Raw genomic sequence first — 25,254 nt, 5'->3', positions numbered from 1 at the left:
TAAAGATGCTTTCAAGTTACATACATCCATGTGTATTGAAGTTGATTTCTGAAATATAGTTTTTGGGAAATCATCTATACACAATTTTCTATCAGAATATTTTCATTTTGTGTACATGGTGTAGGAAAACATTATGTTTTAAGCGTTACTTACAGATTATCATTATTTTGATGATTTTACATCATAATAATGATTTACTTATTAGTTTAATTTAACAAAATACACGTGTGTGAAACAGTAAGAAAGAAGAAAAAGAAAATAACAATTTAAAACATAGAACAAATGAAAGCAAAATAAGTAACAAGTCTAATAATGAATGTCTGATATTTTGTCTAAATATGTTGAAAATACTTTGACAGCAAATTGTGTACAGTTTATTTTGCAAGAATTATGTTACAGAAACCAGCTTTGTGGAATAATGATGTATGTAGTTTGCAAACTTCTTTATGTTATAAGAAAAGTTTTCATTTTTCAAAATTAATTAAACGTGGTGAGGTATTCTGAAAAATCTGAAATTATTACAAAATTGAGTTATACTGTTTTCAATAACTTTAACTACATACAAATTTTTATGTGACAAAACAATTTATACGCCATCGTGCCGAAGATACTCTCTATAGACCTAATATACCAAATTACTTTACATGGTGTGGTTTACCCCTTAAAAATAAAATTGGACACAGACAAAGGATATGTATTGCATTATTTTGCCCGCTCTACACTTCTGCCAAGTTTCATCAGGATCGGGTATTGACCCTTGGGAATGTTCGCTTATCAATAGAATTCAAACCATCATATTGGCGAAGACTGGACATTCGCCGTATTAGTTTGAGCTGATGAGAAAGCGTATGTTACTTTGGCCTTAATGACGGAGCTGATAATGAGTGTAATGATATGAAATAATGCAAATTGTGTCAGATCTGTTGGTCGATTTTGGAATAACCGTGCTCGGACGCAGCCCAACAGCTAAAACAAAGAGCATGAATCGGCATGAAATGTACGTAATGAGACAGAATTGCTACTTGCAGTACTGGAAGTAAAGTATGAATTCTTGTTGAAACTAAATTGGTGACATGGACAATCTTTCTCGCAACGTAAGAAAAATATAATGCAATGTACCAATCGTGAAGTCACACAAACAGTATTTTGCAGCAAACTTGGTGCTTAACAAAAGTCACTTGTTCAATTATTACATACACACAGTTTCGCTGACATTAATTTACCTCTAATCTTCTGCGGTTGCCGATCTTGCAGGATGGAAGAAATTACTGCCTCTTCTTATGATTGCAGGCGGAAGTCATGCTTGTGAACGAATATTGGTGTAATAAATAAAGGTATTCTTGCGTTTATGATAACTCTTAATATATTTACTTTCTTGGAATTTTTTAATCACTTATATCATTTACTATACATTTTGTTGACGCAGGAGTAAAAATTACATGTCCTTTTTGTATGAGATCTAAAACATAAGTACTCTCAAGCGAAGCTGAAACAAAAGTTGTTATAAAAATTGATTGTACTCTGGACAATGGTATTTCCTTACAAAGATAATTTTAAAATCCTATCTTTACCGTCTTCTGGGGCAGTGTACAAATTTGTTATTAAGGGGATACGGAATCGGATTTTGGGTTAAAAAATCGAATTTTTTTTTTATTGGCGTATTATATTCTGCCATGTTTCCTCTTTAAAATGACGTATCATACATAGCTCTACTACAATTATAACTATTTTATTTTTATATATTTGTGAGATCGGGTATTGCGCTTTAGTTATACACGTCTCTCGTGGCTGACCATGAACTTTTTGGCAGTACCTTTAAAGTGACATGAATTCAAATATCCCGGTTTCCAGCGACTATTTATACACTAGTTGCCCGAAAATGTTTCTCTCTGGTTTCCTCAAGTTACTCTTTGACTTTGTGGCGGGACTGTTTTGTAAACAGTGTGATGTAAGAAAGTAGTTGTTGAGTTATTTCGTATTTAGTGCTTCATTTTTCGCAGTGAAAATGCCTAGAGCTAAAGCAAAAGTATTTAAAAAGCGTGTGAACTGGCAAAAGAAAAGAAATAATGATTCATTAGCAAAGCAAAGCAGTTCATCATCATCACTGTTGGAAAATGTGAATCCACTTATTACTGATTTGCCGAACGAACTTACACCAAATGAAAACAGTGCTTCTCATAAAAAACTAAGAGATTTGGAAGAGAAATATAATTTACTTGATAGAGGGAATGAAGTTTTTGAACTCATTGATACGAATATATTGTGTGAAGCTCTTGAAAACAGTTTGTGCTGCAAAAAATGTCATGGAAACGTTTCTCTGAAAGTAGAATCCCATGTTGGCCTGGCTGCCCAGTTTAATTTAATATGCAGTGTTTGTAAATACAGCTGTAAGTTTCCAAGTTCGGTTTCAGTAACTGTAAATAATGGATACAAGAAAACTGAACTTTATAGTGTAAATATTAGGTTAGTTTATGGATTGCGAGCAATTGGTAAGGGCAAAGCAGCTGGTGATATGCTATGTGGTGTTCTAAATCTTCCAAGTGCACCTTCAAAGTTTGAAGCTTACAATTATGTACTAGGATCTGCAGTTGAAGATGTAGCACAGAAGTCAATGCAGGTTGCTGTGGAAGAAGCAGTGGAAGAAAATGACGGCAGTCGTGACCTCACAGTGGCGTTTGATGGCACGTGGCAGAAAAGGGGCCACACCTCCAACAATGGTGTTGTAACAGCAACTAGTGTTGATACTGGCAAGGTTATTGATGTTGCAATAATGTCTAAATACTGTAGGTGCACAGGCAGGCTGAAAAATGAACACAGTGATGACTGTATTGCTAATTATTATGGTAGTAGTGGTGGCATGGAGGTTGCTGGGGTGAAGAAAATTTTTCATCGCTCTTCACAGTGGTATAATGTTCGCTATGTCAAATATCTGGGAGATGGTGACTCTAAAGCATTCAAAGAAGTTTTGGAAAGCAAACCATATGGGAACAGTGTAAATATAAGCAAACTTGAATGTATAGGACATGTGCAGAAGAGAATGGGTGCCAGGCTGAGAAGGTTAAAATCAGTTATGAAAGGGAAAAAACTGGATGATGGGAAAACCTCGGATGGCAGAGGAAGATTGACTGATTCCATAATAGACCACATTCAGAACTGCTATGGCCTTGCAATCAGGCAAAATACAGGCAATCTTGAAGAAATGAGGAGAGCTATATGGGCTTTATATTTCCACACCGCATCCACGGATGAGCATCCACAACATGGTTTGTGCCCCAAAGGTGAAAACAGCTGGTGTAAATACAATAGGGGACTAACAACAGGAGAGAAATACATTCACCACCACAGTCTAACATCAGCCATCATGGCAGAAATAAAGCCCATTTTCAGAGATCTGGCTGACAGAAGTCTTCTGATGAAATGTCTTCACGGAAAAACGCAGAACCCCAACGAGTGCTTGAATAGTGTGATATGGCATCGTCTCCCAAAAACAGTGTTTGTCGGAATTAATACACTACATTTTGGTGTGTATGATGCTGTGGCAACCTTCAATCTTGGAAATATAACTAAATGCCAGGTCCTTCAAAAGTTGGGTATGTGTGTTGGTTCCCGTACGGTACGTGCTATGTTCTTTTTAGATCAGCACAGACTAAGGCATGCTGATAATATAATCAAGACATTAGTGAAAAAAGCAAGACAGGTGCAGAGGGGTGCCAAAAGAAGACTTGAAGATGATTATGAAGACTGTGAAGGGGGTATTAGCTACGGATCAGGAATGTTTTAATCTTCTTTCTCCGTTTCCCGTAAGTTTACTTTTTACTTCATCTAGGAACATTATCTGAGGTACTGGTCAACCTAGAAGTCTGAAATTTTTATGACGTAGTGACATAGGTCCCTATTACATACTGAAACAACGATTTTTTAATTACTTGATTTACAAAAGACTTAGGGGTGATAGTCTAGTAAAAAGCGATGGAAAAAATTTACTTAAAAATAAATGTACAATATCTCTGTAAGAAAATACTTTGACAATAAACTGTTGTTTCAGTATTGTTGTAACATATGAATGCACATACAGTAAAATTTTTACCTCTCTGTCTCCAGTAGTTTGTGAGAAAATGTTCCCTATAGTAGGCATATATTAACATTGCGGGGATAGGTGATTCCGTATCCCCTTAATAACGAGAAGAAAATAAAAGGAATGATACTGGGAGTTAGTTGTTTAGGTATTATACAACAGCCATTCTCAAAAAATGTCAACATCGTTACATGTTGGCATACTCAGCGTGCAGAAATTCTAGATTGGTAAGATTGTTGGTTGCATTACGGTTGCATACGGGTCTCATTCAACATAGGAAGTGATATACACGACGTAGCTTTTCCAGTCTGTCTAGCCTGATGGACGGTCCAAACACACCGAGTCCTCGTTTGTCCGGACGATGCGGTCTGAGAGTGACTGTAATTGCGCAGCGCGTTTTCTTTTTGGTGGCCCAATAACTTGCAACTGTTCCGGCTACCGAGAACTGTTCCGCAGAGTGACGTAGCGTCGCGCAGGGGCCGCGCGTGGGCGGCGGCCGGAGGCACCGCAGGCGGCGCCGGCAGCGACGCCAGCCGTCGCGGCGCCACTGGGCAGCTGAGGGCGCCGCGGCGTCTGCCGGTGGGGGCGGCGGCGGAGGCTGCGGCTGCGGCCGAACCGGTGACAGTCGCGAGTGTGGTCTGCCCGCAGTCGCCGACCATCTGCACCTCAGAGGCGCGCTATCCTCCCCGTACAACCACTCCACTTTCCATTACTGACGAAGACGCGATGAATATGGCTGGTTGTAACAGCAAGGAATTTCGCCCGGTGTTGCAGGTGGACATACACTCCTGGAAATTGAAATAAGAACACCGTGAATTCATTGTCCCAGGAAGGGGAAACTTTATTGACACATTCCTGGGGTCAGATACATCACATGATCACACTGACAGAACCACAGGCACATAGACACAGGCAACAGAGCATGCACAATGTCGGCACTAGTACAGTGTATATCCACCTTTCGCAGCAATGCAGGCTGCTATTCTCCCATGGAGACGATCGTAGAAATGCTGGATGTAGTCCTGTGGAACGGCTTGCCATGCCATTTCCACCTGGCGCCTCAGTTGGACCAGCGTTCGTGCTGGACGTGCAGACCGCGTGAGACGACGCTTCATCCAGTCCCAAACATGCTCAATGGGGGACAGATCCGGAGATCTTGCTGGCCAGGGACTTACACCTTCTAGAGCACGTTGGGTGGCACGGGATACATGCGGACGTGCATTGTCCTGTTGGAACAGCAAGTTTCCTTGCCGGTCTAGGAATGGTAGAACGATGGGTTCGATGACAGTTTGGATGTACCGTGCACTATTCAGTGTCCCCTCGACGATCACCAGTGGTGTACGGCCAGTGTAGGAGATCGCTCCTCACACCATGACGCCGGGTGTTGGCCCTGTGTGCCTCGGTCGTATGCAGTCCTGATTGTGGCGCTCACCTGCACGGCGCCAAACACGCATACGACCATCATTGGCACCAAGGCAGAAGCGACTCTCATCGCTGAAGACGACACGTCTCCATTCGTCCCTCCATTCACGCCTGTCGCGACACCACTGGAGGCGGGCTGCACGATGTTGGGGCGTGAGCGGAAGACGGCCTAACGGTGTGCGGGACCGTAGCCCAGCTTCATGGAGACGGTTGCGAATGGTCCTCGCCGATACCCCAGGAGCAACAGTGTCCCTAATTTGCTGGGAAGTGGCGGTGCGATCCCCTACGGCACTGCGTAGGATCCTACGGTCTTGGCGTGCATCCGTGCGTCGCTGCGGTCCGGTCCCAGGTCGACGGGCACGTGCACCTTCCGCCGACCACTGGCGACAACATCGATGTACTGTGGAGACCTCACGCCCCACGTGTTGAGCAATTCGGCGGTACGTCCACCCGGCCTCCCGCATGCCCACTATACGCCCTCGCTCAAAGTCCGTCAACTGCACATACGGTTCACGTCCACGCTGTCGCGGCATGCTACCAGTGTTAAAGACTGCGATGGAGCTCCGTATGCCACGGCAAACTGGCTGACACTGACGGCGGCGGTGCACAAATGCTGCGCAGCTAGCGCCATTCGACGGCCAACACCGCGGTTCCTGGTGTGTCCGCTGTGCCGTGCGTGTGATCATTGCTTGTACAGCCCTCTCGCAGTGTCCGGAGCAAGTATGGTGGGTCTGACACACCGGTGTCAATGTGTTCTTTTTTCCATTTCCAGGAGTGTACAATGAGGTGACAAAAGTTATCCGATAAAAATGTGAACATATACAGATGGCGATATTATCGCGTACACGAGGTATAAGAGAGCAGTCCATTGGCGGAGATGTCATTTGTACTGAGGTGATTCGTGTGAAACAGTTTCCTACGTGATTATGGCTGCACGGTGGGAAATGACACACTTTGAACGCGGAATGGTAGTTACAGTCAGACTCGTGGGACATTCCATTTACGAAGTCGTTAGTGAATTTAATATTCCGCAATCCACAGTGTCAAGAGTGCGCAGAGAATTCCAGATTTCAGGCATTACCTCTCACCACTGACAACGCAGTCATCTACCGCTTTGACTTCACGACAGAGAGCAGTGGCGTTTGCGTAGAGTTCTCAGTGCTAACACACAAGCAGTACTGCGTGAAATAATCGCAGAAATCAGTATGGGACGTACGACTGACGTATCCGTTAAGACAGTGGGGCGAAATTGCTAACGGGCTACGGCAGCAGACATCCGACGCGAGTGCTTTGCTAATAGCACGACATTGTCTGCAGCGCCTCTCCTGGGGTTCGTGATCCTGGACGACTGGGAGACCGTGGCCCGCTCAGATGAGTCCCGATTTCAGTAGATAAGAGCTGACGGTAGGGTCCGAATGTGGCGCAGACCTCACGAAACCGTGGACTCAACTTGTCAATACGGCACTGTGCAAGGTTGTGGTGGCTCCATAATAGTGTGGGCTTCTGTCGAACTGAACCGATCGCGGACTGGAAATTGGTGGAATTTTTACGGATGACGATGTGCGTTTCACTGGCCCACAATTGTTCACAATTGGTTTGATTTTGGCCACTCATCGAACATTAATGTAACGTAATCGGGAGGTCAGTCCGTATAAAAAAAAAAAGGAAAAAAACTTGCCCAGGCAACCCTTTCGCAGTTATGGACAGCTACAGAGGCAGCGTGGCTCAATATTTGTGCAGGGGCCTTCCTGCCGCTTGCTCAGCCCGTGCCACGTGGAGCCTCCGCACTACGCTGGGCAAGAGGAGCTCCGACACGATGCTAGGCGACGTGTCGAGACATTTCTCGCTTCAGTGTACGCGCTTCGGGGACACGTCTTCTACTTTTGTTCCCCTTGCCCGCAAGATCACAACGGTTTGTATCGGAATAAGTTTCTAGGGATGCCGTGATACTTTCTGCACTATCCGATCAAAAGTTTACGGACACCCCTATGTAATGCGAAACTGAGCATTAGATGTGAGGATACGCGGACTCGCCAGCTTAGAAGGTGGCGAGGAGTACCGTGTCGGCAGTAGAGAAACAGCAGCAGAGTGGGTCGGCCAGGAGAGCTTGGCGTCCTCCTAAGTGGAAAGTGGACTACATATCGTATGAGTAACAGATCCGTTAGGAACATTTCAGCCTTTTTAAAGTTGGCCAGACCTACTGGTGCTCACGTCAAGTAGAAATGCGACGGAAAAGCCACAGACATACCAACACCAGCCAGACCTCACTGTGTCGGTCATTGCGGAGGGTGGCTTCAAATATTTGCTTGAAATCGGCGAAATGAATCACTCGTGAGTTCCAAATTCCTAACACCAGTCCACCCAGCACAGTGACTGTACCTACAGAGTTGGAAACAGTGGGGTGCTATGGTGCCCGCAGTGGAATGTGGAAGAGGTGCTGGTACGATATGGGGGTGTATTTCGTGGTCAGGGTGTGGTACCCTGGCGGTGTTTAAGAAAATGCTAAATGCGGCAGATGATGAGCGCACTTTGCAGCATCGTGCACTGCGTACTGTGGCGGAGCAGTTGTAAGACGACGACACACCCTGTCATACAACGGCATCTGTGAGACAACCGTGTGTGGACGATGACATTCCTCAAGTGAGTTGCACTGCCCCAGAGCTCCTATCTACACCTTACGGAGCACCTTTGCGATGCGCTAGAACGTAGACTTGGCTCGAGATGCACATTACGATCACTTTCATACTGACGCGGTTAGACCATTGTGCTGTTGCTAAGAAATTAGAATCTAGAAAAGACAATGCTTACGCGTAAGGACGTGCCCCGGACAGCAATGGGACAGGAGAAATTGTATTTGTCCTTCGTTTACATGATCGACGATGCACCCAGCGCATGAACACGATACTACACTACTGGCCATTAAAATTGCTACACCAAGAAGAAATGCAGATGATAAATGGGTATTCATTGGACAAATATATTATACAGTAACTGACATGTGATTACATTTTCACGCAGTTTGGGTGCATAGATCCTGAGAAATCAGTACCCGGAACAACCACCTCTGGCCTTAAAAACGGCCTTGATACGCCTGGGCATTGAGTCAAACAGAGCTTGGATGGCGTGTACAGGTACAGCTGCCCATGCAGTTTCAACACGATACTACAGTTCATCAAGAGTAGTGACTGGCGTATTGTGACGAGCCAGTTCCTCGACCACCGTTGACCAGACGTTTTCAATTGGTGAGAGATCTGGAGAATGTGCTAGCCAGGGCAGCCGTCGAACATTTTCTGTATCCACAAAGGCCCGCACAGAACCTGCAACATGCGGCCGTGCATTATCCTGCTGAAATGTAGGGTCTCGCAATGATCGAATGAAGGGTAGAGCCACGGGTCGTCATACATCTAAAATGTAACGTCCACTGTTCAAAGTGCCGTCAATGCGAACAAGAGGTGACCGAGACGTGTAACCAATGGCACCCCACACCATCAAGCCGGGTGATACGCCAGTGTGGCAATGACGAATACATGCTTCCAATGTGCGTTCACCGTGATGTCGCCAAACACGGATGCGACCATCATGGTGCTGTAAACAGAACCTAGATTCATCCGAGAAAAGGACGTTTTGCCATTCGTGCACCCAGGTTCGTCGTTGAGTACACCATCGCAGGCGCACCTGTCTGTGATTCAGCGGCAAGGGTAACCGCAGCCATGGTCTCCGAGGGGATAGTCCATGCTGCTGCAAACGTCGTCGAGCTGTTCGTGTAGATGGTTGTCGTCTTGCAAACGTCCCCATCTGTTGACTCAGGGATAGAGACGCGGCTGCACGATCCGTTACAGCCATGTGGATAAGATGTCTGTCATCTCGACTGCTAGTGATACGAGGCCGTTGGGATCCAGCACGGCGTTCCATATTACCCTTCTGAATGCACCGATTCCATATTCTGCTAACAGTCATTGGATCTCGACCAACGCGAGCAGTAGTCGCGGTACGATAAACGGCAATCTCGATAGGCTACAATCCGACCTTTATCAAAGTCGCAAACGTGATGGTATGCATTTCTCCTCCTTACACGAGGCATCACAACAACGTTTCACCAGGCAACGCCGGTCAACTGCTGTTTGTGTCTGAGAAATCGGTTGGAAACTTTTCTCATGTCAGCACGCTGTAGGTGTCGCCACCGACGCCAACCTTGTGTGAATGCTCTGAAAAGCTAATAATTCGCATACCTCAGCATCTTCTTCCTGTCGGTTAAATTTCGCGTCTCTAGCACCTCATCTTCGTAGTGTATCTATTTTAATGACCAGTAGTGTATATGCGTCGCCAAGCTGAGTTTTTCCCTTGTCGTACATTATAACAGTTTCCACCTCATGGCTGTAATAACCGTCTCCAATAAACCAAGCTCATTTTTGAGATTTGGCAGCAAAGGCTCCACTAACCATCTACAGATCGTATCTGTAGCTCATATCTCATGTGAACAGCATATACAGGATTAATCAGAACTCCACAGCGAAAATTTCGGAAGTTGTTCAGGTACATTTTTTGAATATTTTGGTACAAGCGGCTCCGTACAGAGCGACAATAATTTTTTTTTGGTCATCAGTCTACTGACTGGTTTGATGCTGCCCGCCACGAATTCCTTTCCTGTGCTAACCTCTTCATCTCAGAGTAGCACTTGCAACCTACGTCCTCAATTATTTGCTTGACGTTTTCCAATCTCTGTCTTCCTCTACAGTTTTTGCCCTCTACAGCTCCCTCTAGTACCATGGAAGTCATTCCCTCATGTCTTAGCATATGTCCTATCATCCTGTCCCTTCTCCTTATCAATGTTTTCCACATATTCCTTTCCTCTCCGATTCTGCGTAGAACCTCCTCATTCCTTACCTTTTCAGTCCACCTAATTTTCAACATTCGTCTATAGCACCACATCTCAAATGCTTCGATTCTCTTCTGTTCCGGTTTTCCCACAGTTCATGTTTCACTACCATACAATGCTGTACTCCAGACGTACATCCTCATAAATGCTCCGTCCGTCATTGGTTATTTTACTGCCTAGGTAGCAGAACTCCTTAACTGCATTGACTTCGTGACCATCAATCCTGATGTTAAGTTTCTCGCTGTTCTCATTTCTACTACTTCTCATTACCTTTGTCTTTCTCCGATTTACTCTCAAACCATACTGTGTACTCATTAGACTGTTCATTCCGTTCAGCAGATCGTTTAATTCTTCTTCACTTTCACTCAGGATAGCAATGTCATCAGCGAATCGTATCATTGATATCCTTTCACCTTGTATTTTAATTCCACTCCTGAACCTTTCTTTTATTTCCATCATTGCTTCCTCGATGTACAGATTGAAGAGTAGGTGCGAAAGGCTACAGCCTTGTCTTACACCCTTCTTAATACGAGCACCTCGTTCTTGATCGTCCACTCTTATTATTTCCTCTTGGTTGTTGTACATATTGTATATGACCCGTTTCTCCCTATAGCTTACCCCTACTTTTTTCAGAATATCGAACAGCTTGCACCATTTTATATTGTCGAACGCTTTTTCCAGGTCGACAAATCCTATGAAAGTGTCTTGATTTTTCTTTAGCCTTGCTTCCATTATTAGCCGTAACGTCAGAATTGCCTCTCTCGTCCCTTTACTTTTCCTAAAGCCAAACTGATCGTCACCTAGCGCATTCTCAATTTTCTTTTCCATTCTTCTGTATATTATTCTTGTAAGTAGCTTCGATGCATGAGCTGTTAAGCTGATTGTGCGATAATTCTCGCACTTGTCAGCTCTTGCCGTCCTCGGAATTGTGTGGATGATGCTTTTCCGAAAGTCAGATGGTATATCGCCAGACTCATATATTCTACACACCAACGTGAATAGTCGTTTTGTTGCCACTTCCCCCAATGATTTTAGAAATTCTGATGGAATGTTATCTATCCCTTCTGCCTTGTTTGACCGTAAGTCCTCCAAAGCTCTTTTAAATTCCGATTCTAATACTGGATCCCCTATCTCTTCTAAATCGACTCCTGTTTCTTCTTCTATCACATCAGACAAATCTTCACCCTCATAGAGGCTTTCAATGTATTATTTCCACCTATCTGCTCTCTCCTCTGCATTTAACAGTGGAATTCCCGTTGCACTCTTAATGTTACCACCGTTGCTTTTAATGTCACCAAAGGTTGTTTTGACTTTCCTGCATGCTGTGTCTGTCCTTCCGACAATCATATCTTTTATCTTTTTCGATGTCTTCACATTTTTCCTGCAGCCATTTCGTCTTAGCTTCCCTGCACTTCCTATTTATTTCATTCCTCAGCGACTTGTATTTCTGTATTCCTGATTTTCCCGGAACATGTTTGTACTTCCTCCTTTCATCAATCAACCGAAGTATTTCTTCTGTTACCCATGATTTCTTCGCAGCTACCTTCTTTGTACCTGTGTTTTCCTTCCCAACTTCTGTGATGGCCCTTTTTAGAGATGTCCATTCCTCTTCAACTGTACTGCCTACTGCGCTATTCCTTATTGCTGTATCTATAACGTTAGAGAACTTCAAACGTATCTCGCCATTCCTTAGTACTTCCGTATCCCACTTCTTTGCGTATTGATTCTTCCTGACTAATGTCTTGAACTTCAGCCTACTCTTCATCACTACTATATTGTGATCTGAGTCTATATCTGCTCCTGGGTACGCCTTACAATCCAGTATCTGATTTCGGAATCTCTGTCTGACCATGATGTAATCTAATTGAAATCTTCACGTATCTCCCGGCCTTTTCCAAGTATACCTCCTTCTCTTGTGATTCTTGAACAGGGTATTCGCTATTACTAGCTGAAACTTGTTACAGAACTCAATTAGTCTTTCTCCTCTTTCATTCCTTGTCGCAAGCCCATATTCTCCTGTAACCTTTTCTTCTACCCCTTCCCCTACAACTGCATTCCAGTCGCCCATGACTATTAGGTTTTCGTCCCACTTTACATACTGCATTACCCTTTCATTATCCTCATACACTTTCTCTATCTGTTCATCTTCAGCTTGCGACGTCGGCATGTATACCTGAACTATCGTTGTCGGTGTTGGTCTGCTGTCGATTCTGATTAGAACAACCCGGTCACTGAACTGTTCACAGTAACACACCCTCTGCCCTACCTTCCTATTCATAACGAATCCTACACCTGTTATACCTGCTGTTGATACTACCCGATACTCATCTGACCAGAAATCCTTGTCTTCCTTCCACTTCACTTCATTGACCCCTACTATATCTAGATTGAGCCTTTGCATTTCCCTTTTCAGATTTCCTAGTTTCCCTACCACGTTCAAGCTTCTGACATTCCATGCCCCGACTCTTAGAACGTTATCCTTTCATAGATTATTCAATCTTTTTCTCATGGTAACCTCCCCCTTTGCAGCCCCATCCCGGAGATCCGAATGGGGGACTATTCCGGAATCTTTTGCCAATGGAGAGATCATCATGACACTTCTTCAATTACAGGCCACATGTCCTGTGGATACACGTTACGTGTCTTTAATGCAACCTCATGTCGTTGATCATTGCTGATTCTTCCGCCTTTAGGGGCAATTTCCCACCCCTAGGACAAGAGAGTGCCCTGAACCTCTATCCGCTCCTCCGCCCTCTTTGACAAGGCCGTTGGCAGAATGAGGCTGACTTCTTATGCCGGAAGTCTTCGGTCGCCAATGCTGATTATTTATCAAAATTTAGGCAGTGGCGGGGATCGAACCCGGGACCGAAGTCGTTTTGATTATGAATCAAAGACGCTACCCCTTTTCTTTTTTTTTTTGAACAAATAAAAAAAATTATTCTATATTTGTACAGTTTCATTTACTCAGGGCAATGGGTGACATGACGTACACTGTATCTTTCAAAATTAATGACATTTATGATTAAATATGGGAGACAAACTAAGCTGGTTCACTAACCCAGACCTAGACAAATATTACTACATACAGGCGCCGTTATCTTTGGATCTTCCAATCTTGTGTTTGCCACAAAACATTATCCACCCAACTAGGAACCTACAAATCTTGTTCAATAAATAATAACTATACTGACCATAAGATCCATAATACAGTCCATTTCCACAGAAAGTGGACTGGATTTTACATCACACAAACATCTCAAAATAACGCACAGTCAAGCAAATGAATAAACGTGTGTTTAAATACAAACATAAGCAAACGTAACTAGCAGTCATCATTCTCGATTTGCAACATGACAAACATACGGAAACCCCTAGACCACGGGTCAATCGAGTGACAGTATAATTATGATTTATTCTGTTTGTTTCCCCAATTATCTTTGTTTCTAACCGCCTCCGTAACCGAGGTCGCAAATTCACGCCTGTGCGAGGGTCCACGACTAGGAGAAATGACAGTTTGAATCGTAGTGGGGGAAGAAAGTTTCGCCGCCAGTATTCGGCCGACAGCGGGAGAACAAGTGGTAGTGTAGATTTCCTGTCCATCGAACTTCGCACCTCCCGAGCATTTCATAAACTGAGGGCGTGTGACGCTGTTATGTAGATCGACGCGTCGGCTGGAACGGTGAGCTCGGCGCCCCTAGTGATGCTGTTCGTCAGGAATAGGCTGTGTCCTGGCACCGGTTTCACCCTCTCCTATGACACAAAAATGACACCACACTACATACAGCCATCTGCACTCAACAGATACAAATAATACTCCACGCTTACGCTTCACGATGGAAAGGTGCCACTGCGCGCGAAGGAAGAATAAACTTTTCAGTTACGCGGCTGAATCTACCCTTGGAGTCTCTCAGCCAACCATGCCGATGGACCTAACTTACTTACCTTTGTTTCTGAGAAACAGTGAAGAAGTCTGTAATATGTGGTCGCCAACACGTACAGCTCGAGACATGGAGTAACGCAACAACCCACAGGTGCGGAAGTACTGTGACGTTGCAACTGTTCCACTGCCTTCGGCGAGTCCACACCTTACGTGCCTTGCACCCAACGCCTCGTCAGTAAACCTATGCATACTGCTGTGTATCGATGTTGACGTAAAACCAGTATTGCGGGGAAAACCGTCCAGTGACAGCACCGAGCAGTACTGATCGCAAAACTCGAGGACGAAGAAAGAAGTAGGCATTATTGCCAGCAGCGTGAGCAAATGAAGGAGTTTTGTTTCCGAACAACAGACGCAGTGTATACCGACGACACTAATTTGCACAGCTGTGCACAAATGTTCAATGCAATGCAGATACAATGAAAAATGGAGGACGGAATAACAACGAAATGCAATTATTCCGAAACTAGCTGCAGTAGACACATTTCCCTTACACAAAAATTCTCTAAGTGTATCCCAGAACATCCTCCGGAATTTTGTCGGTGAACTTCAGATACGCCCTACATGCAACCTTCATTGTCGTTCATTACTTAATTGTATCAGCTTTCACGTGGGTGCAACTCTGTACAAGACCCTTTGTTACTGACTAGGAACGATACTGTTCTTGTCGTGAGCGAACAGCAACAATAACGAACTTTGGTTGGTTGGTTTGTTGGGGGGAAGGAGACCAGACAGCGAGGTCATCAGTCTCATCGGATTAGGGAAGGACGGGGAAGGAAGTCGCCCGTGCCCTTTGAAAGGAACCATCCCGGCATTTGCCTGGAGCGATTTAGGGAAATCACGTAAAACCTGATTGAGGATGGCCGGACGCGGGATTGAACCGTCGTCCTCCCGAATGCGAGTCCAGTGTCTAACCACTGCTCCACCTCGCTCGGTTAATGACGAACTTCATATGCATGTTCGTGAAATAAGTTCTTTAAAGAGACGTCCAGTGGTTATTTCGAAATACATTATCTTGCTAAAGTAATGTTACATACTCATTTAAAAAGTGATTTTAACTCGTCCAAAGAGAGGAAACGACCAATGTAATAGCTTCAAAACGTGCCACTCACCATGATGAGGTTTTTGTAAGCAACCCGATTTATAGATGAATGACATTCCTCTAGCATTCTTGCATGTATCTCAGCCTCTATAACTATTTTCCCCCCTCTTAAAATTGCGCCGAACACCCTTTCTATATTTTCTGAGGGTTAACTGTTTTCACATATTTAGTGGGGAATATGTTCAAATGTTCGAATGTGTGTGAATTCCTAAGGGACCAAACTGCTGAGGTCATCGGTCCCTATTTAAAGGCGCTACAGTCTGGAACCGCACGACCGCTACGGTCGCAGGTTCGAATCCTGCATCGGGCATGGATGTGTGTGATGTCCTTAGGTTAGTTAGGTTTAAGTAGTTCTAAGTTCTAGGGGACTGATGACCTGCGAAGTTAAGTCCCATAGTGCTCAGAGCCATTTGAACCATCATCGGTCCCTAGACTTACACACTACTTACACTAAGGACACTTTTTTTTTTTTTTTTTTTTCACTTGCCGCCCTGATTTTACGACCCACCACCTAAGTGCTTCAGGTGGGTCTATTTTGACCACTTGGCCGCTACGACCGGTGTGCGGACACTGATGTAGTTGATGAAACTCACACCAGTTCCCGCATCCGGTCGCACCGTTGCCCGTGTCCCGCCACGTAGAGGCGGGTCTGTGCTTTTTTTTTTTTTTTCTTTTTTTTTTCTTTACTTTGGCAGCTTTCCCAAAACCGATTTAACAAAAATTTTACAAAAATTAATTTTGAATTGGAAGAAGGAAATACAAGGAATAGTTTAGTCTGAAGAGGAGAAAAGACGATAGGAAAGGAAGAGATGATAGTCCCACCACCGTAGGGGACTGAGGATGAGCGTCTTGGGATTTATCTTCAAGCCTCTGATCCTCAGTCCCCTAACCTTAGCCTAGGAAGTTCTATTCTATTCTATTTGTGGCGTTTGATATCTCTATTTATGTTCTATCTGGTTACTTGTATACAGGTTTAGAGTGCCGTGGTAGCTGATGGCAATTGCGACGGTGCGCCGACACTGTTTATGTCTAATTTTATACATTAATCTATTGTCAGTTTTAGGTCTACTTATGTAAGTCTATTGCATGTCAGTTGTTTTATATTGAGACTTAGTTTAGTTCTTCCACACTATGGTGTCTGTCTGGGTGCTGCATATAGGTTTATTGTCTGTGTGGTCTTCTGTTCCTGTACTCTTTGTGGCATTCGTCAGAAATTTTGTCTGTTAGTGCGTTCAGTATGTCCCAAAGTTCAGGTGTTCTGATCGCGTCGTATATGTGTTCCTCTGTCTGTAAGTGTTGTATCCCAGGTGTGTTCCTGTGCTGTCTGTATTTCCCGCAGAATAGGATTGTGTGTTCGGGGGTTCCCATACCTCCACATGTACACGTTGATGTGTCTCTAAGACTCACGCGATTTAAGTGCGTGGGATAAGGTCCGTGGCCAGTCAAGAAATGCACCATGCCGCGGCTAGGATCGGCATGTTTCATTCTTAATCTTTCCGTTATGTTCGGAAAAAATGTATAGACTCTCCGTCCCTTATCACTTGTGCCCCATTCCTGTTGCCATGTGTCGATTTTCCATTTTTTGAGGTCCCGCTTATTGTTCAGCGGGGAACCAGTCAATATGTTGACCTGGTCTAGTCTACCCATCTTTAACCAGTACAGAGCGGCCCGATATTTGATTGTGATATCTATCGGGAAGATTCCTAGCACGACACACAGTGCTTCAACTGATGTAGTGCCGAAGGCTCCCGATAGTCGCAGAAGGACGCTTCTCTGCCCTCGCCTAACCGCTGTTCTGTTTGTGACGAGGTTGAGTCTGTGCGCCCATGTACTGGCCGCAAAGCTTAGCACTGATTCGAAGAGTGCGCAGTGGTAAGTTCGTGTGACTGACAGAGGAAGTCTGTATTGTCCTGAATTAATCCTTGCCAGTTTATGTAGTAATTTTTCTGCCTTGTTTGTTGTTATTCTGATATGTTCATGGAAGTTCAGCTTCTCATCTATGTATACGCCCAAGTAGCGGGTTACCGTCATTCTCTTTATGTTGTTGTTCTGTATTTTAATAGATGGATTGCGTCTGAGTTGCCCTTTGAGCAGTGTGTATGTTGTTTTGTTGCCCGCTATCTTGAGTTTGTTTGTGTTGCACCATTGTGTTATTGTCTGCAGTGTGCCACTCGCCTTCTCCTCTAGCTGGGCTCTTGTATTTGCTGAGATGACCACCAGTAGGTCATCTGCATAGGCGACAGCACCGTCTGTCCTCATATCCTCCTCCAGTAGTTGCAGGAGAGGTTCAAAAATTATGTCCCAGAAGATGGGTCCACAGATCGATCCCTGCGGACATCCCTTGGTAATTTTCCTTATTACCTTCCGGTTGCCCACGCGCCATTCCACTATTCTGTCTCTGCAGTAGTCTAAAAGACTGTTGTATAGGGCTGCGGGTACTTCCATCTGGCGTAACCTCAGAAACAGTGCTGGCCACCACAGGTTGTCAAATGCTCCTGCGATGTCTATCATGATTGCCAAGGAGTATGTTTTATCTGTGTTTTGTGTAATTTCTAAAGCTCTGTTTATTGCATCATCGATGCTTTTCCCTTTCCGAAATCCAAACTGGTGGGGATTCATTCCAAGTAGGGTTCTGTGAGCCTGCAAGCGGTCACACAGTAGCCTCTCTTGGATTTTTGCCATGGTGTTTATGAGGCATATTGGTCTGTAGGATTTCGGATCTGATTGGTCTCTGTCTGATGATTTTCGTATGATGACTGCATTTGAGGTTTTCCAGACTGTCGGTACACGGCCTAGCCTTAAGGCGTCGTTTAGTAGTTCTGTTAAGTATGGGGTGATCTGTGGTGCTAGCCTCTTAAGCACTTCTGCATGGATACTAAGGACAACACACACAGCCATGCCCGAGGGAGGACTCGAACCTCCGGCGGGAGGGGCCACGCAGTCCGTGACATGACGCCCCAACCCGCGTGGCTGTGGGCAATATGTTACATTTGTAAGGAGCAGTCAAATTAAAACGAGGCGGATGGGTAAAAGTAAGTAAACTGTTTATGATATCAAAAGGAATTGATGTAACTGTCACTACATTTATCCTACTGTGAGCAACGGTGGTCAAGTCGCTCATGGAGGGGGGGAAAAATATGTTTGCGATCATCTACGGCCGGCCGCTGTGGCCGAGCGGTTCTAGGCGCTTCTGTCCGGAATCGCGCTGTTGCTACGGTCGGAGGTTCGAATCCTGCGTCGGGCATGGATGTGTGTGATGTCCTTAGGTTAGTTAGGTTTATGTAGTTCTAAGTGTAGGGGACTGATGACCTCAGATGTTAAGTCCCATAGTGCTTAGAGCCATTTAAAACCAATTTTGATCATCTACGAAACTATAATTTTACCCAGGTGTGCAACTCTTCGTCCGAAACGAATCGACGGCGACGAATGTCTTTCGTCGCGTCTCCAAAAATATGGATATCGCATGGGAAGAAATCGGGACTCTACGGGACTATGTGAGGTGGGCGCACATGTTGGCAAGATTGTTTCGACTGCACTGCATGAGTTTCGCTGCGAACCATTACACGTCCCCCATACATTCCTGACCTCTCTCCATACAACTGCCATATGTTTGGAGCCATGAAGAAACATTCGTGGCCGTCGATTTGCTTTGGACGAAGAGGTGCACGCGTTGGTACAATCATGTTTCCGAGGGGAACCGTGAACATTTTTCCACGAATCCACTGACTGAAGTGTCTCACAGTGGGATAAATGTTAGTTTGGTGACAGAATATTCATAATTACAGGTAGACCAATACAATATAATCATTGCAAATTGAAATGGTATGGGACACTTCTGTAGAGCCCATTGACTGTCATTTGTTGGCCCGAGGAGCAGATAACTTCGACGACAGTGCGTGTGTACGTCGCATTGAAAAGGCTGTGATCCTCAGTCGCGAAAAGAGCCATCACGCAGGTACGCAACGGATAACCAAGCTTCACAAGTTAATACGAGGGTTTGCGGTACTCGCATGTATAGTCTGGTGCACCCAAAGAAAAAAATGATCTGTGTCTTCTCCTTCTCCAGCGAACAGAAATGTTGTCTACGATGTGCAACCCGTGAAGATGAATACGGTTAAATTTGAGTCTGCTTATTAGAGAACAGATGTGCCTGGGCATTGAATTGGTAAGGGATTGCGTGGTATAGTCAGTAGTTAGCCCATTGGACTCGTATTGGACAGGATGACGGTTCAAATCCCCGTCCGGCCATGCAGATTAGTTTTCATGTGATTTCCCTAAATCGTTCCAGGCAGACACCAGGATGCTTCCTTCAAAAAAGACAAGGCCAATTTCATTGCCCATACTTTCGTAATCCGAGCTTGTGGCTTAAGTCACTAATGAGTCTCTAATGACCGTGCTATCGACAGGACTTTAATCTTCCTCCTTTTCTTTCTTCATGGAATAACGAACCGACGACTGAATTATTGCGTACAACTTATTTCTTCCCATTCTTGTTTTCAGCCTTCTGCCGTGCCTCTACGAGTACATATCGGTTATCCGTACCTGATACTGCAGTCGTGGCGGTGTGACCCTTCTGGTGACACATTGCACTCGTCGATCAGATACATCGTATAGTTATTTCTGTAATTAGCTTGCAGCATAACGAGAATTACACGTTGAACAACCTATGCTGTAAAGTTATCTGCACTATCAAGTTGTTTTGGAAGATCAACTGCTAATCCCACATCCATTTCTTCTGTTGCAGGTGAGCATCGCATAACTTTCTCCCAGATTCAGGTTGCCGTCTAAGTGAGTATTCGTCGCATTGTTACAGATAGTTTACGGACGAAAGCAGAGGGCACCCTGTGTGTTAGTGTTCTGGGTCTGCAGTAGCATATCTCACCGTAATACTTAAAACAAAACTTGAGATACTACTAAAATGTTCATTGCGAATCATTACAATGCACTGAATGAAGATGAAATGTTTCAAGAAGCGAAGAAACACATTTTCTGTCATAATGAACAAGAAGTGCAGTAGCGATATGGCACTATTATGTACAATTGGAGTCAATGCATTCTGACAGTCAATGTTGGTCATCGTCGGATTACCGCCTTCATAGTATTCTGCGCGTTTAGATCTTCGTAATACTAGACCTTTGAAACACAAGTCACTTGTTTGCTGTCAATCCTGAACGGTGGTGATCAGCTGTCGATATTGTTCTATTGCTGTATGCTACTAGCATGTTATGTCAACCATTATGAAAATTATTGTTAGAAATCTACAGCTGTAAACTCTGTAAAACACAAACCACAGAGCATTATAACAACTCTACGAAATAACAGTGCGTCCAGTTTGTTATGTCCGTATGTAGCATAAAACAGTTACCCATAAACGAGGTGCGTATCGGCCAACTGTTTATCGCCAAACTCATCCTTGCTGTTGTGCATCACTATTAACGCTAAAGCAAGACGGTATTGAGTGCTAGCTTGGGAGCAGAGGGTTGCGTGGGCGTTTCTTCTGTCAGGAGAAAGTGGCGTGTGTGGAAGGAAAGAATTTGTATCAAAAAAAGGACACACTGCACTTGCCGTCGACGTTTGCATTGTTTGACTGACGTTTTCATTGCAGTGAAATACAAAATAAATCAAACAAACGCAGTAATTCTGTAGCAAACCACTAGCTCCTTACACAAAAATACTCCAAAAATCTCACTGGAAAACCTCTGACATTTTTCCGGTTGTGTTCAGGTTCAGGCTACAATTACCTCGATTGATTATATAATACAATTGATAACTGAGAAATCATTTAAGAACATTTTCGGACTTGATTGCGTATCCTCATGCCAGAGTTCAAGTCCACTGTCGGAAAAAAGTCACAACACCAAGAAGGAGTTGTGCGACATAAAATATATTTGGTAGACGTGTTTCTACATCTGAAAGAGGATGTCTATTCCAATCCTCACGGCAGGCGCAGAAGAATGGTTTTAGTAGCGCCTCTATGAGGATGCAAGTCAGGTTTGCTCTAAATACACACTATAAAGGTCGTGAGCGTGGACATGGTGAGTTGATGTCAGTCAAAAATGCTTTCGACACGACAAAGGCACCCTTATCAACATCTCACTGAGTTTGAACGAGGTCATACAATGGGGGTACAAGAATCTGGATGCTCCTTCTGCTATATTGCAGAAAGACTTGTCAGGGATGTAGCCGCTGTACATCATTGCTGGCAGCGGCGGTCACGAGAATGCGCATTCGCAACATGACTGGGCTTCGGACAGCCACGTGGTACTATCGAGAAGGAAGACCATCGAGTTCGGCGTATGGCTCAGGGCATCGTACTGCATCTGAAGCAGCCATTTGAGCAGCAGTTGGCATCAGGGTGACACGAGGAACTGTTAAAAATCGGACTGCTACGAGCCAAACCAATGTCATCTGAGGCTTCATTGGTGTTAGGCGAGAGCTCGTTGGAGGGCAGGTTGGAGCTGTTTTGTGTTTTGTAATGAAATCTAGTTGTTCGTCGGTGTCAGTGATGGCAGAGAGTTTGTTGGGAGGGTGTAAGCTGAGAACCTGCTACCAGCCTGTCTGCGCGCTAGACACGTTCGACCTACACCTGGAGTTGGGTTTGAGGCAGGAGCGCTCTCCTGGCTATCCCACGCACGGTGACTGCAAATTTCTACGTCAATATATTGATTTGACCGGTTTTGCTGTCATTCACGAACAGCATTGCAGGAGATCCTTTCTAACACGATAACGCTCGCCCACATACCACTGCCGTAACCCAGTGTGTTCCACAGAGTGTCGAAATGTTGCTTTGGCATGCTCGCTCAACAGATCTGTATCCAATCGAACACATATGGGTCATCATCGGATGATAACGCCAGCGTCATCCACAAACAGCATTAACCGTCCCTTTAATTGACCGACCAAGTACGATACGCGTGGGTCACCAATCCACAAACTGACGTCCAGCACAACGTATGGACGTTTGTACGCTTGCATTCAACATTCCGGCCGTTACACCGGTCATTACCGCACCAGCATTATCTCGCGCTTGCGTTATCCTGTGATCTTCCAATGTTCATCACTTAAATACGTTACCTAGACAAATGTATTCTCGAAACAGCGTTACCCTACATTAAATATTTTTTGGTGTTGTGACTTTCTCTGTCGGTGTATTAATTATAAGAAAGTAGATGCAAAAGATTCATTGTATTCGCGTAATGTGCGAGATAGAAAGCAGATAGCATCAGTTCCGTAGAAATAGGCACTCCGACTTTGGAGCAGTTAGGCAATATTGTAGAGTCGTATCTTGGATTTTCTATTGTTTCTATTGTGCATTAATTGTCATCTACTTTGTGGCTGAAATATGCAAAATTCGTTGCGTTTGCACGTGATACAAGAACAGAAGTAACGAGTATTACCATTCCTATTATTAAAAGGCAGCTAACTGAACATTTTTAATTACGATCACATCCGTTCAAAGCAAATGAATCATCATTCAATTTCAATAAGGCACAGTACAGACTGTTCCTTGTATCTCATAGAGCTATAGTAATAGGCTACTAGAACAATGAAATACAACAAGTCAAAAGTGTTACGATTTTGGAGCTATAGTCGGCTCACATCTTTAATCTTAAAAAATACTGCCGATAAGAGTTTCTTATGTCGTGATAAAAATATCTTGCGATTTATGATAGTTGTGCACGGAGCGTGAGGTGGGCGTCGTTGTAACCAGCCTGCTACGTCTACTTTACGTGCGTGTTTGTTAACCACATAGCAGTGAAGCATTCTTAGATAATACACAAACGATATTACTGATAAGGACGCTTCTACATCTACATCATTATTCTGCGATTAAAGTGTTTGGTAGAGTTTTTATGGAAACACTTTGAATATTTATTCACACTTCCATTAGCGAGTAACACGCGGAGAAATGAACACTTAAGCCTGTCCGTGCGACGTCCGATTGCTCCTATTTTTATCACGGTAGTGGAACCCAAGAAAATATTCTGGCGTTTGTTGTAGTAAGCTAGTGATCGTGAATTTGTGAAAAGCTCTCAGAGGAACGAATGCTTTAATGACTGGAACACGACCTCGTGTTCGAGACGCTCTCTCCTCTATTTCGTAATAATACAAAATGATCTGCCTTTCTTTGACTTTTTTTGAATATCCACTGTCAATTATATCTGGGAAGGATCCTCTACCATCGAGTAATATCTAGAAGAGGAGGTACAAGCGTAGTGCTGGCAGTCTCTTTAGTATATTGGTTGCACCTTCAAAGTATTTTGTCAATAAAACGCAGTATTTGGTCCCCAAAACATTTTGTACGTGATGTTTCCGTAGTTGAAACGAGCAACCGTTAAATTTGAGTATTACATCGCGTGTTTTTAACACTTATATGAGGGACCTTGCCATTTTTATTGTTCATGGTCAATGTTCACCTTGCAGATATAAAGTCTGAATTATTCTCTAATTTGTTGTGATATTCTGATGCTTTTAAAAGACAGTAAACTGCATCATCATATGCAAAAAAATCCAAGAAGACTACCCATATTGTCTAACCATATATATATAGATAAAGAACGGCAGAGGGCCTATAAAGATTCTTTGGGTAACCCTAGATATAACTTCGGTTCCACTATATAGTTTCTATTCCAATCCTACTACGAATTATGATCTTTGCAACAGGAAAAAACATCTGCAACAGCGCTCCACATGCACACAATCTATATTACCAAACGGCTGAACAGGCACATGGTTCCACGATCCAATTCCAAATTGTCTATGTAACGTCTTTCCCAGGGAATACAAATTTTCAGTATGTCATAAAATTATTTAGAGAATTTAAAACTGTCAAATGCTTTCATAATGTACTTAATAAGAGGGACACTGTGTGATCAAAAGTTTCCGGACACCTGGCTGAAAATGACTTACAAGTTCGTGGCGCCCTCCATCGGCAATGCTGGAATTCACTCACTCTTAACCTTGATGACAGCTTCCACTCTCGCAGGCGTAAGTTCGATCAGGCGCTGGAAGGTTTCTTGGGGAATCGCAGACCATTCTTCATGGAGTGCTGCACTCAGGAGAGGTATCGATGTCGGTCGGTGAGGCCTGGCACGAAGTCGGCGTTCCAAATCATCCAAAATGTACCCTATAGGATTCAGCTCAGGACTCTGCGCAGGTCCGTCCAATACAGGGCTGTGATTGTCGCGTAACCACTCCGCCACAGGACGTGCATTATGAACAGGTGTTCGATCATGTTGAAAGATGCAATCACCATTCCCGAATTGCTCTTCAACAGTGGGAAGCAAGAAGGTGCTTAAAGCATGAATGTAGACCTGTGCTGTGATAATGCCACGCAAAACAACATGCGGTGCAAGGCCCCTCCATGAAAAACACGACCACACCATAACACCACCGCCTCCGAATTTCACTGTTGGCACTACACAAGCTGATAGATGGCGTTCACACCCTGCTATCCGATCGCCACATTGTGCACCGTGATTCGTCACTCCACATAACGTTTTTCCGCTGTTCAATCGTCCAGTGCTTACGCTCCTTACACCAAGCGAGGCCTCGTTTGGCATTTACCAGCGTGATGTGTGGCTTATGAGCAGCCGCTCGACCATGAAATCCAAGTTTTCTTACCTCCCGCCTGTCATAGTACTTGCAGTGGATCCTGATGCGGTCTGGAATTCCTGTGTGATGATCAGGACAACTGTCTGCCTATTACACATTACGACCGTCTTCAACTGTCGACAGTCTCTGTCAGTCAACAGACGAGGCGGCCTGTACGCTTTAGTGCTGTACGTGTCCCTTCCCTTTCCCGCTTCACTGTCACATCGGAAACACTTGACCTAGGGATG

Source organism: Schistocerca americana, chromosome 7 (assembly GCF_021461395.2).
Source record: "Schistocerca americana isolate TAMUIC-IGC-003095 chromosome 7, iqSchAmer2.1, whole genome shotgun sequence".
In the NCBI taxonomy this organism is placed as follows: domain Eukaryota; kingdom Metazoa; phylum Arthropoda; class Insecta; order Orthoptera; family Acrididae; genus Schistocerca; species Schistocerca americana.
Note: the sequence above shows the minus strand (reverse complement) of the source record.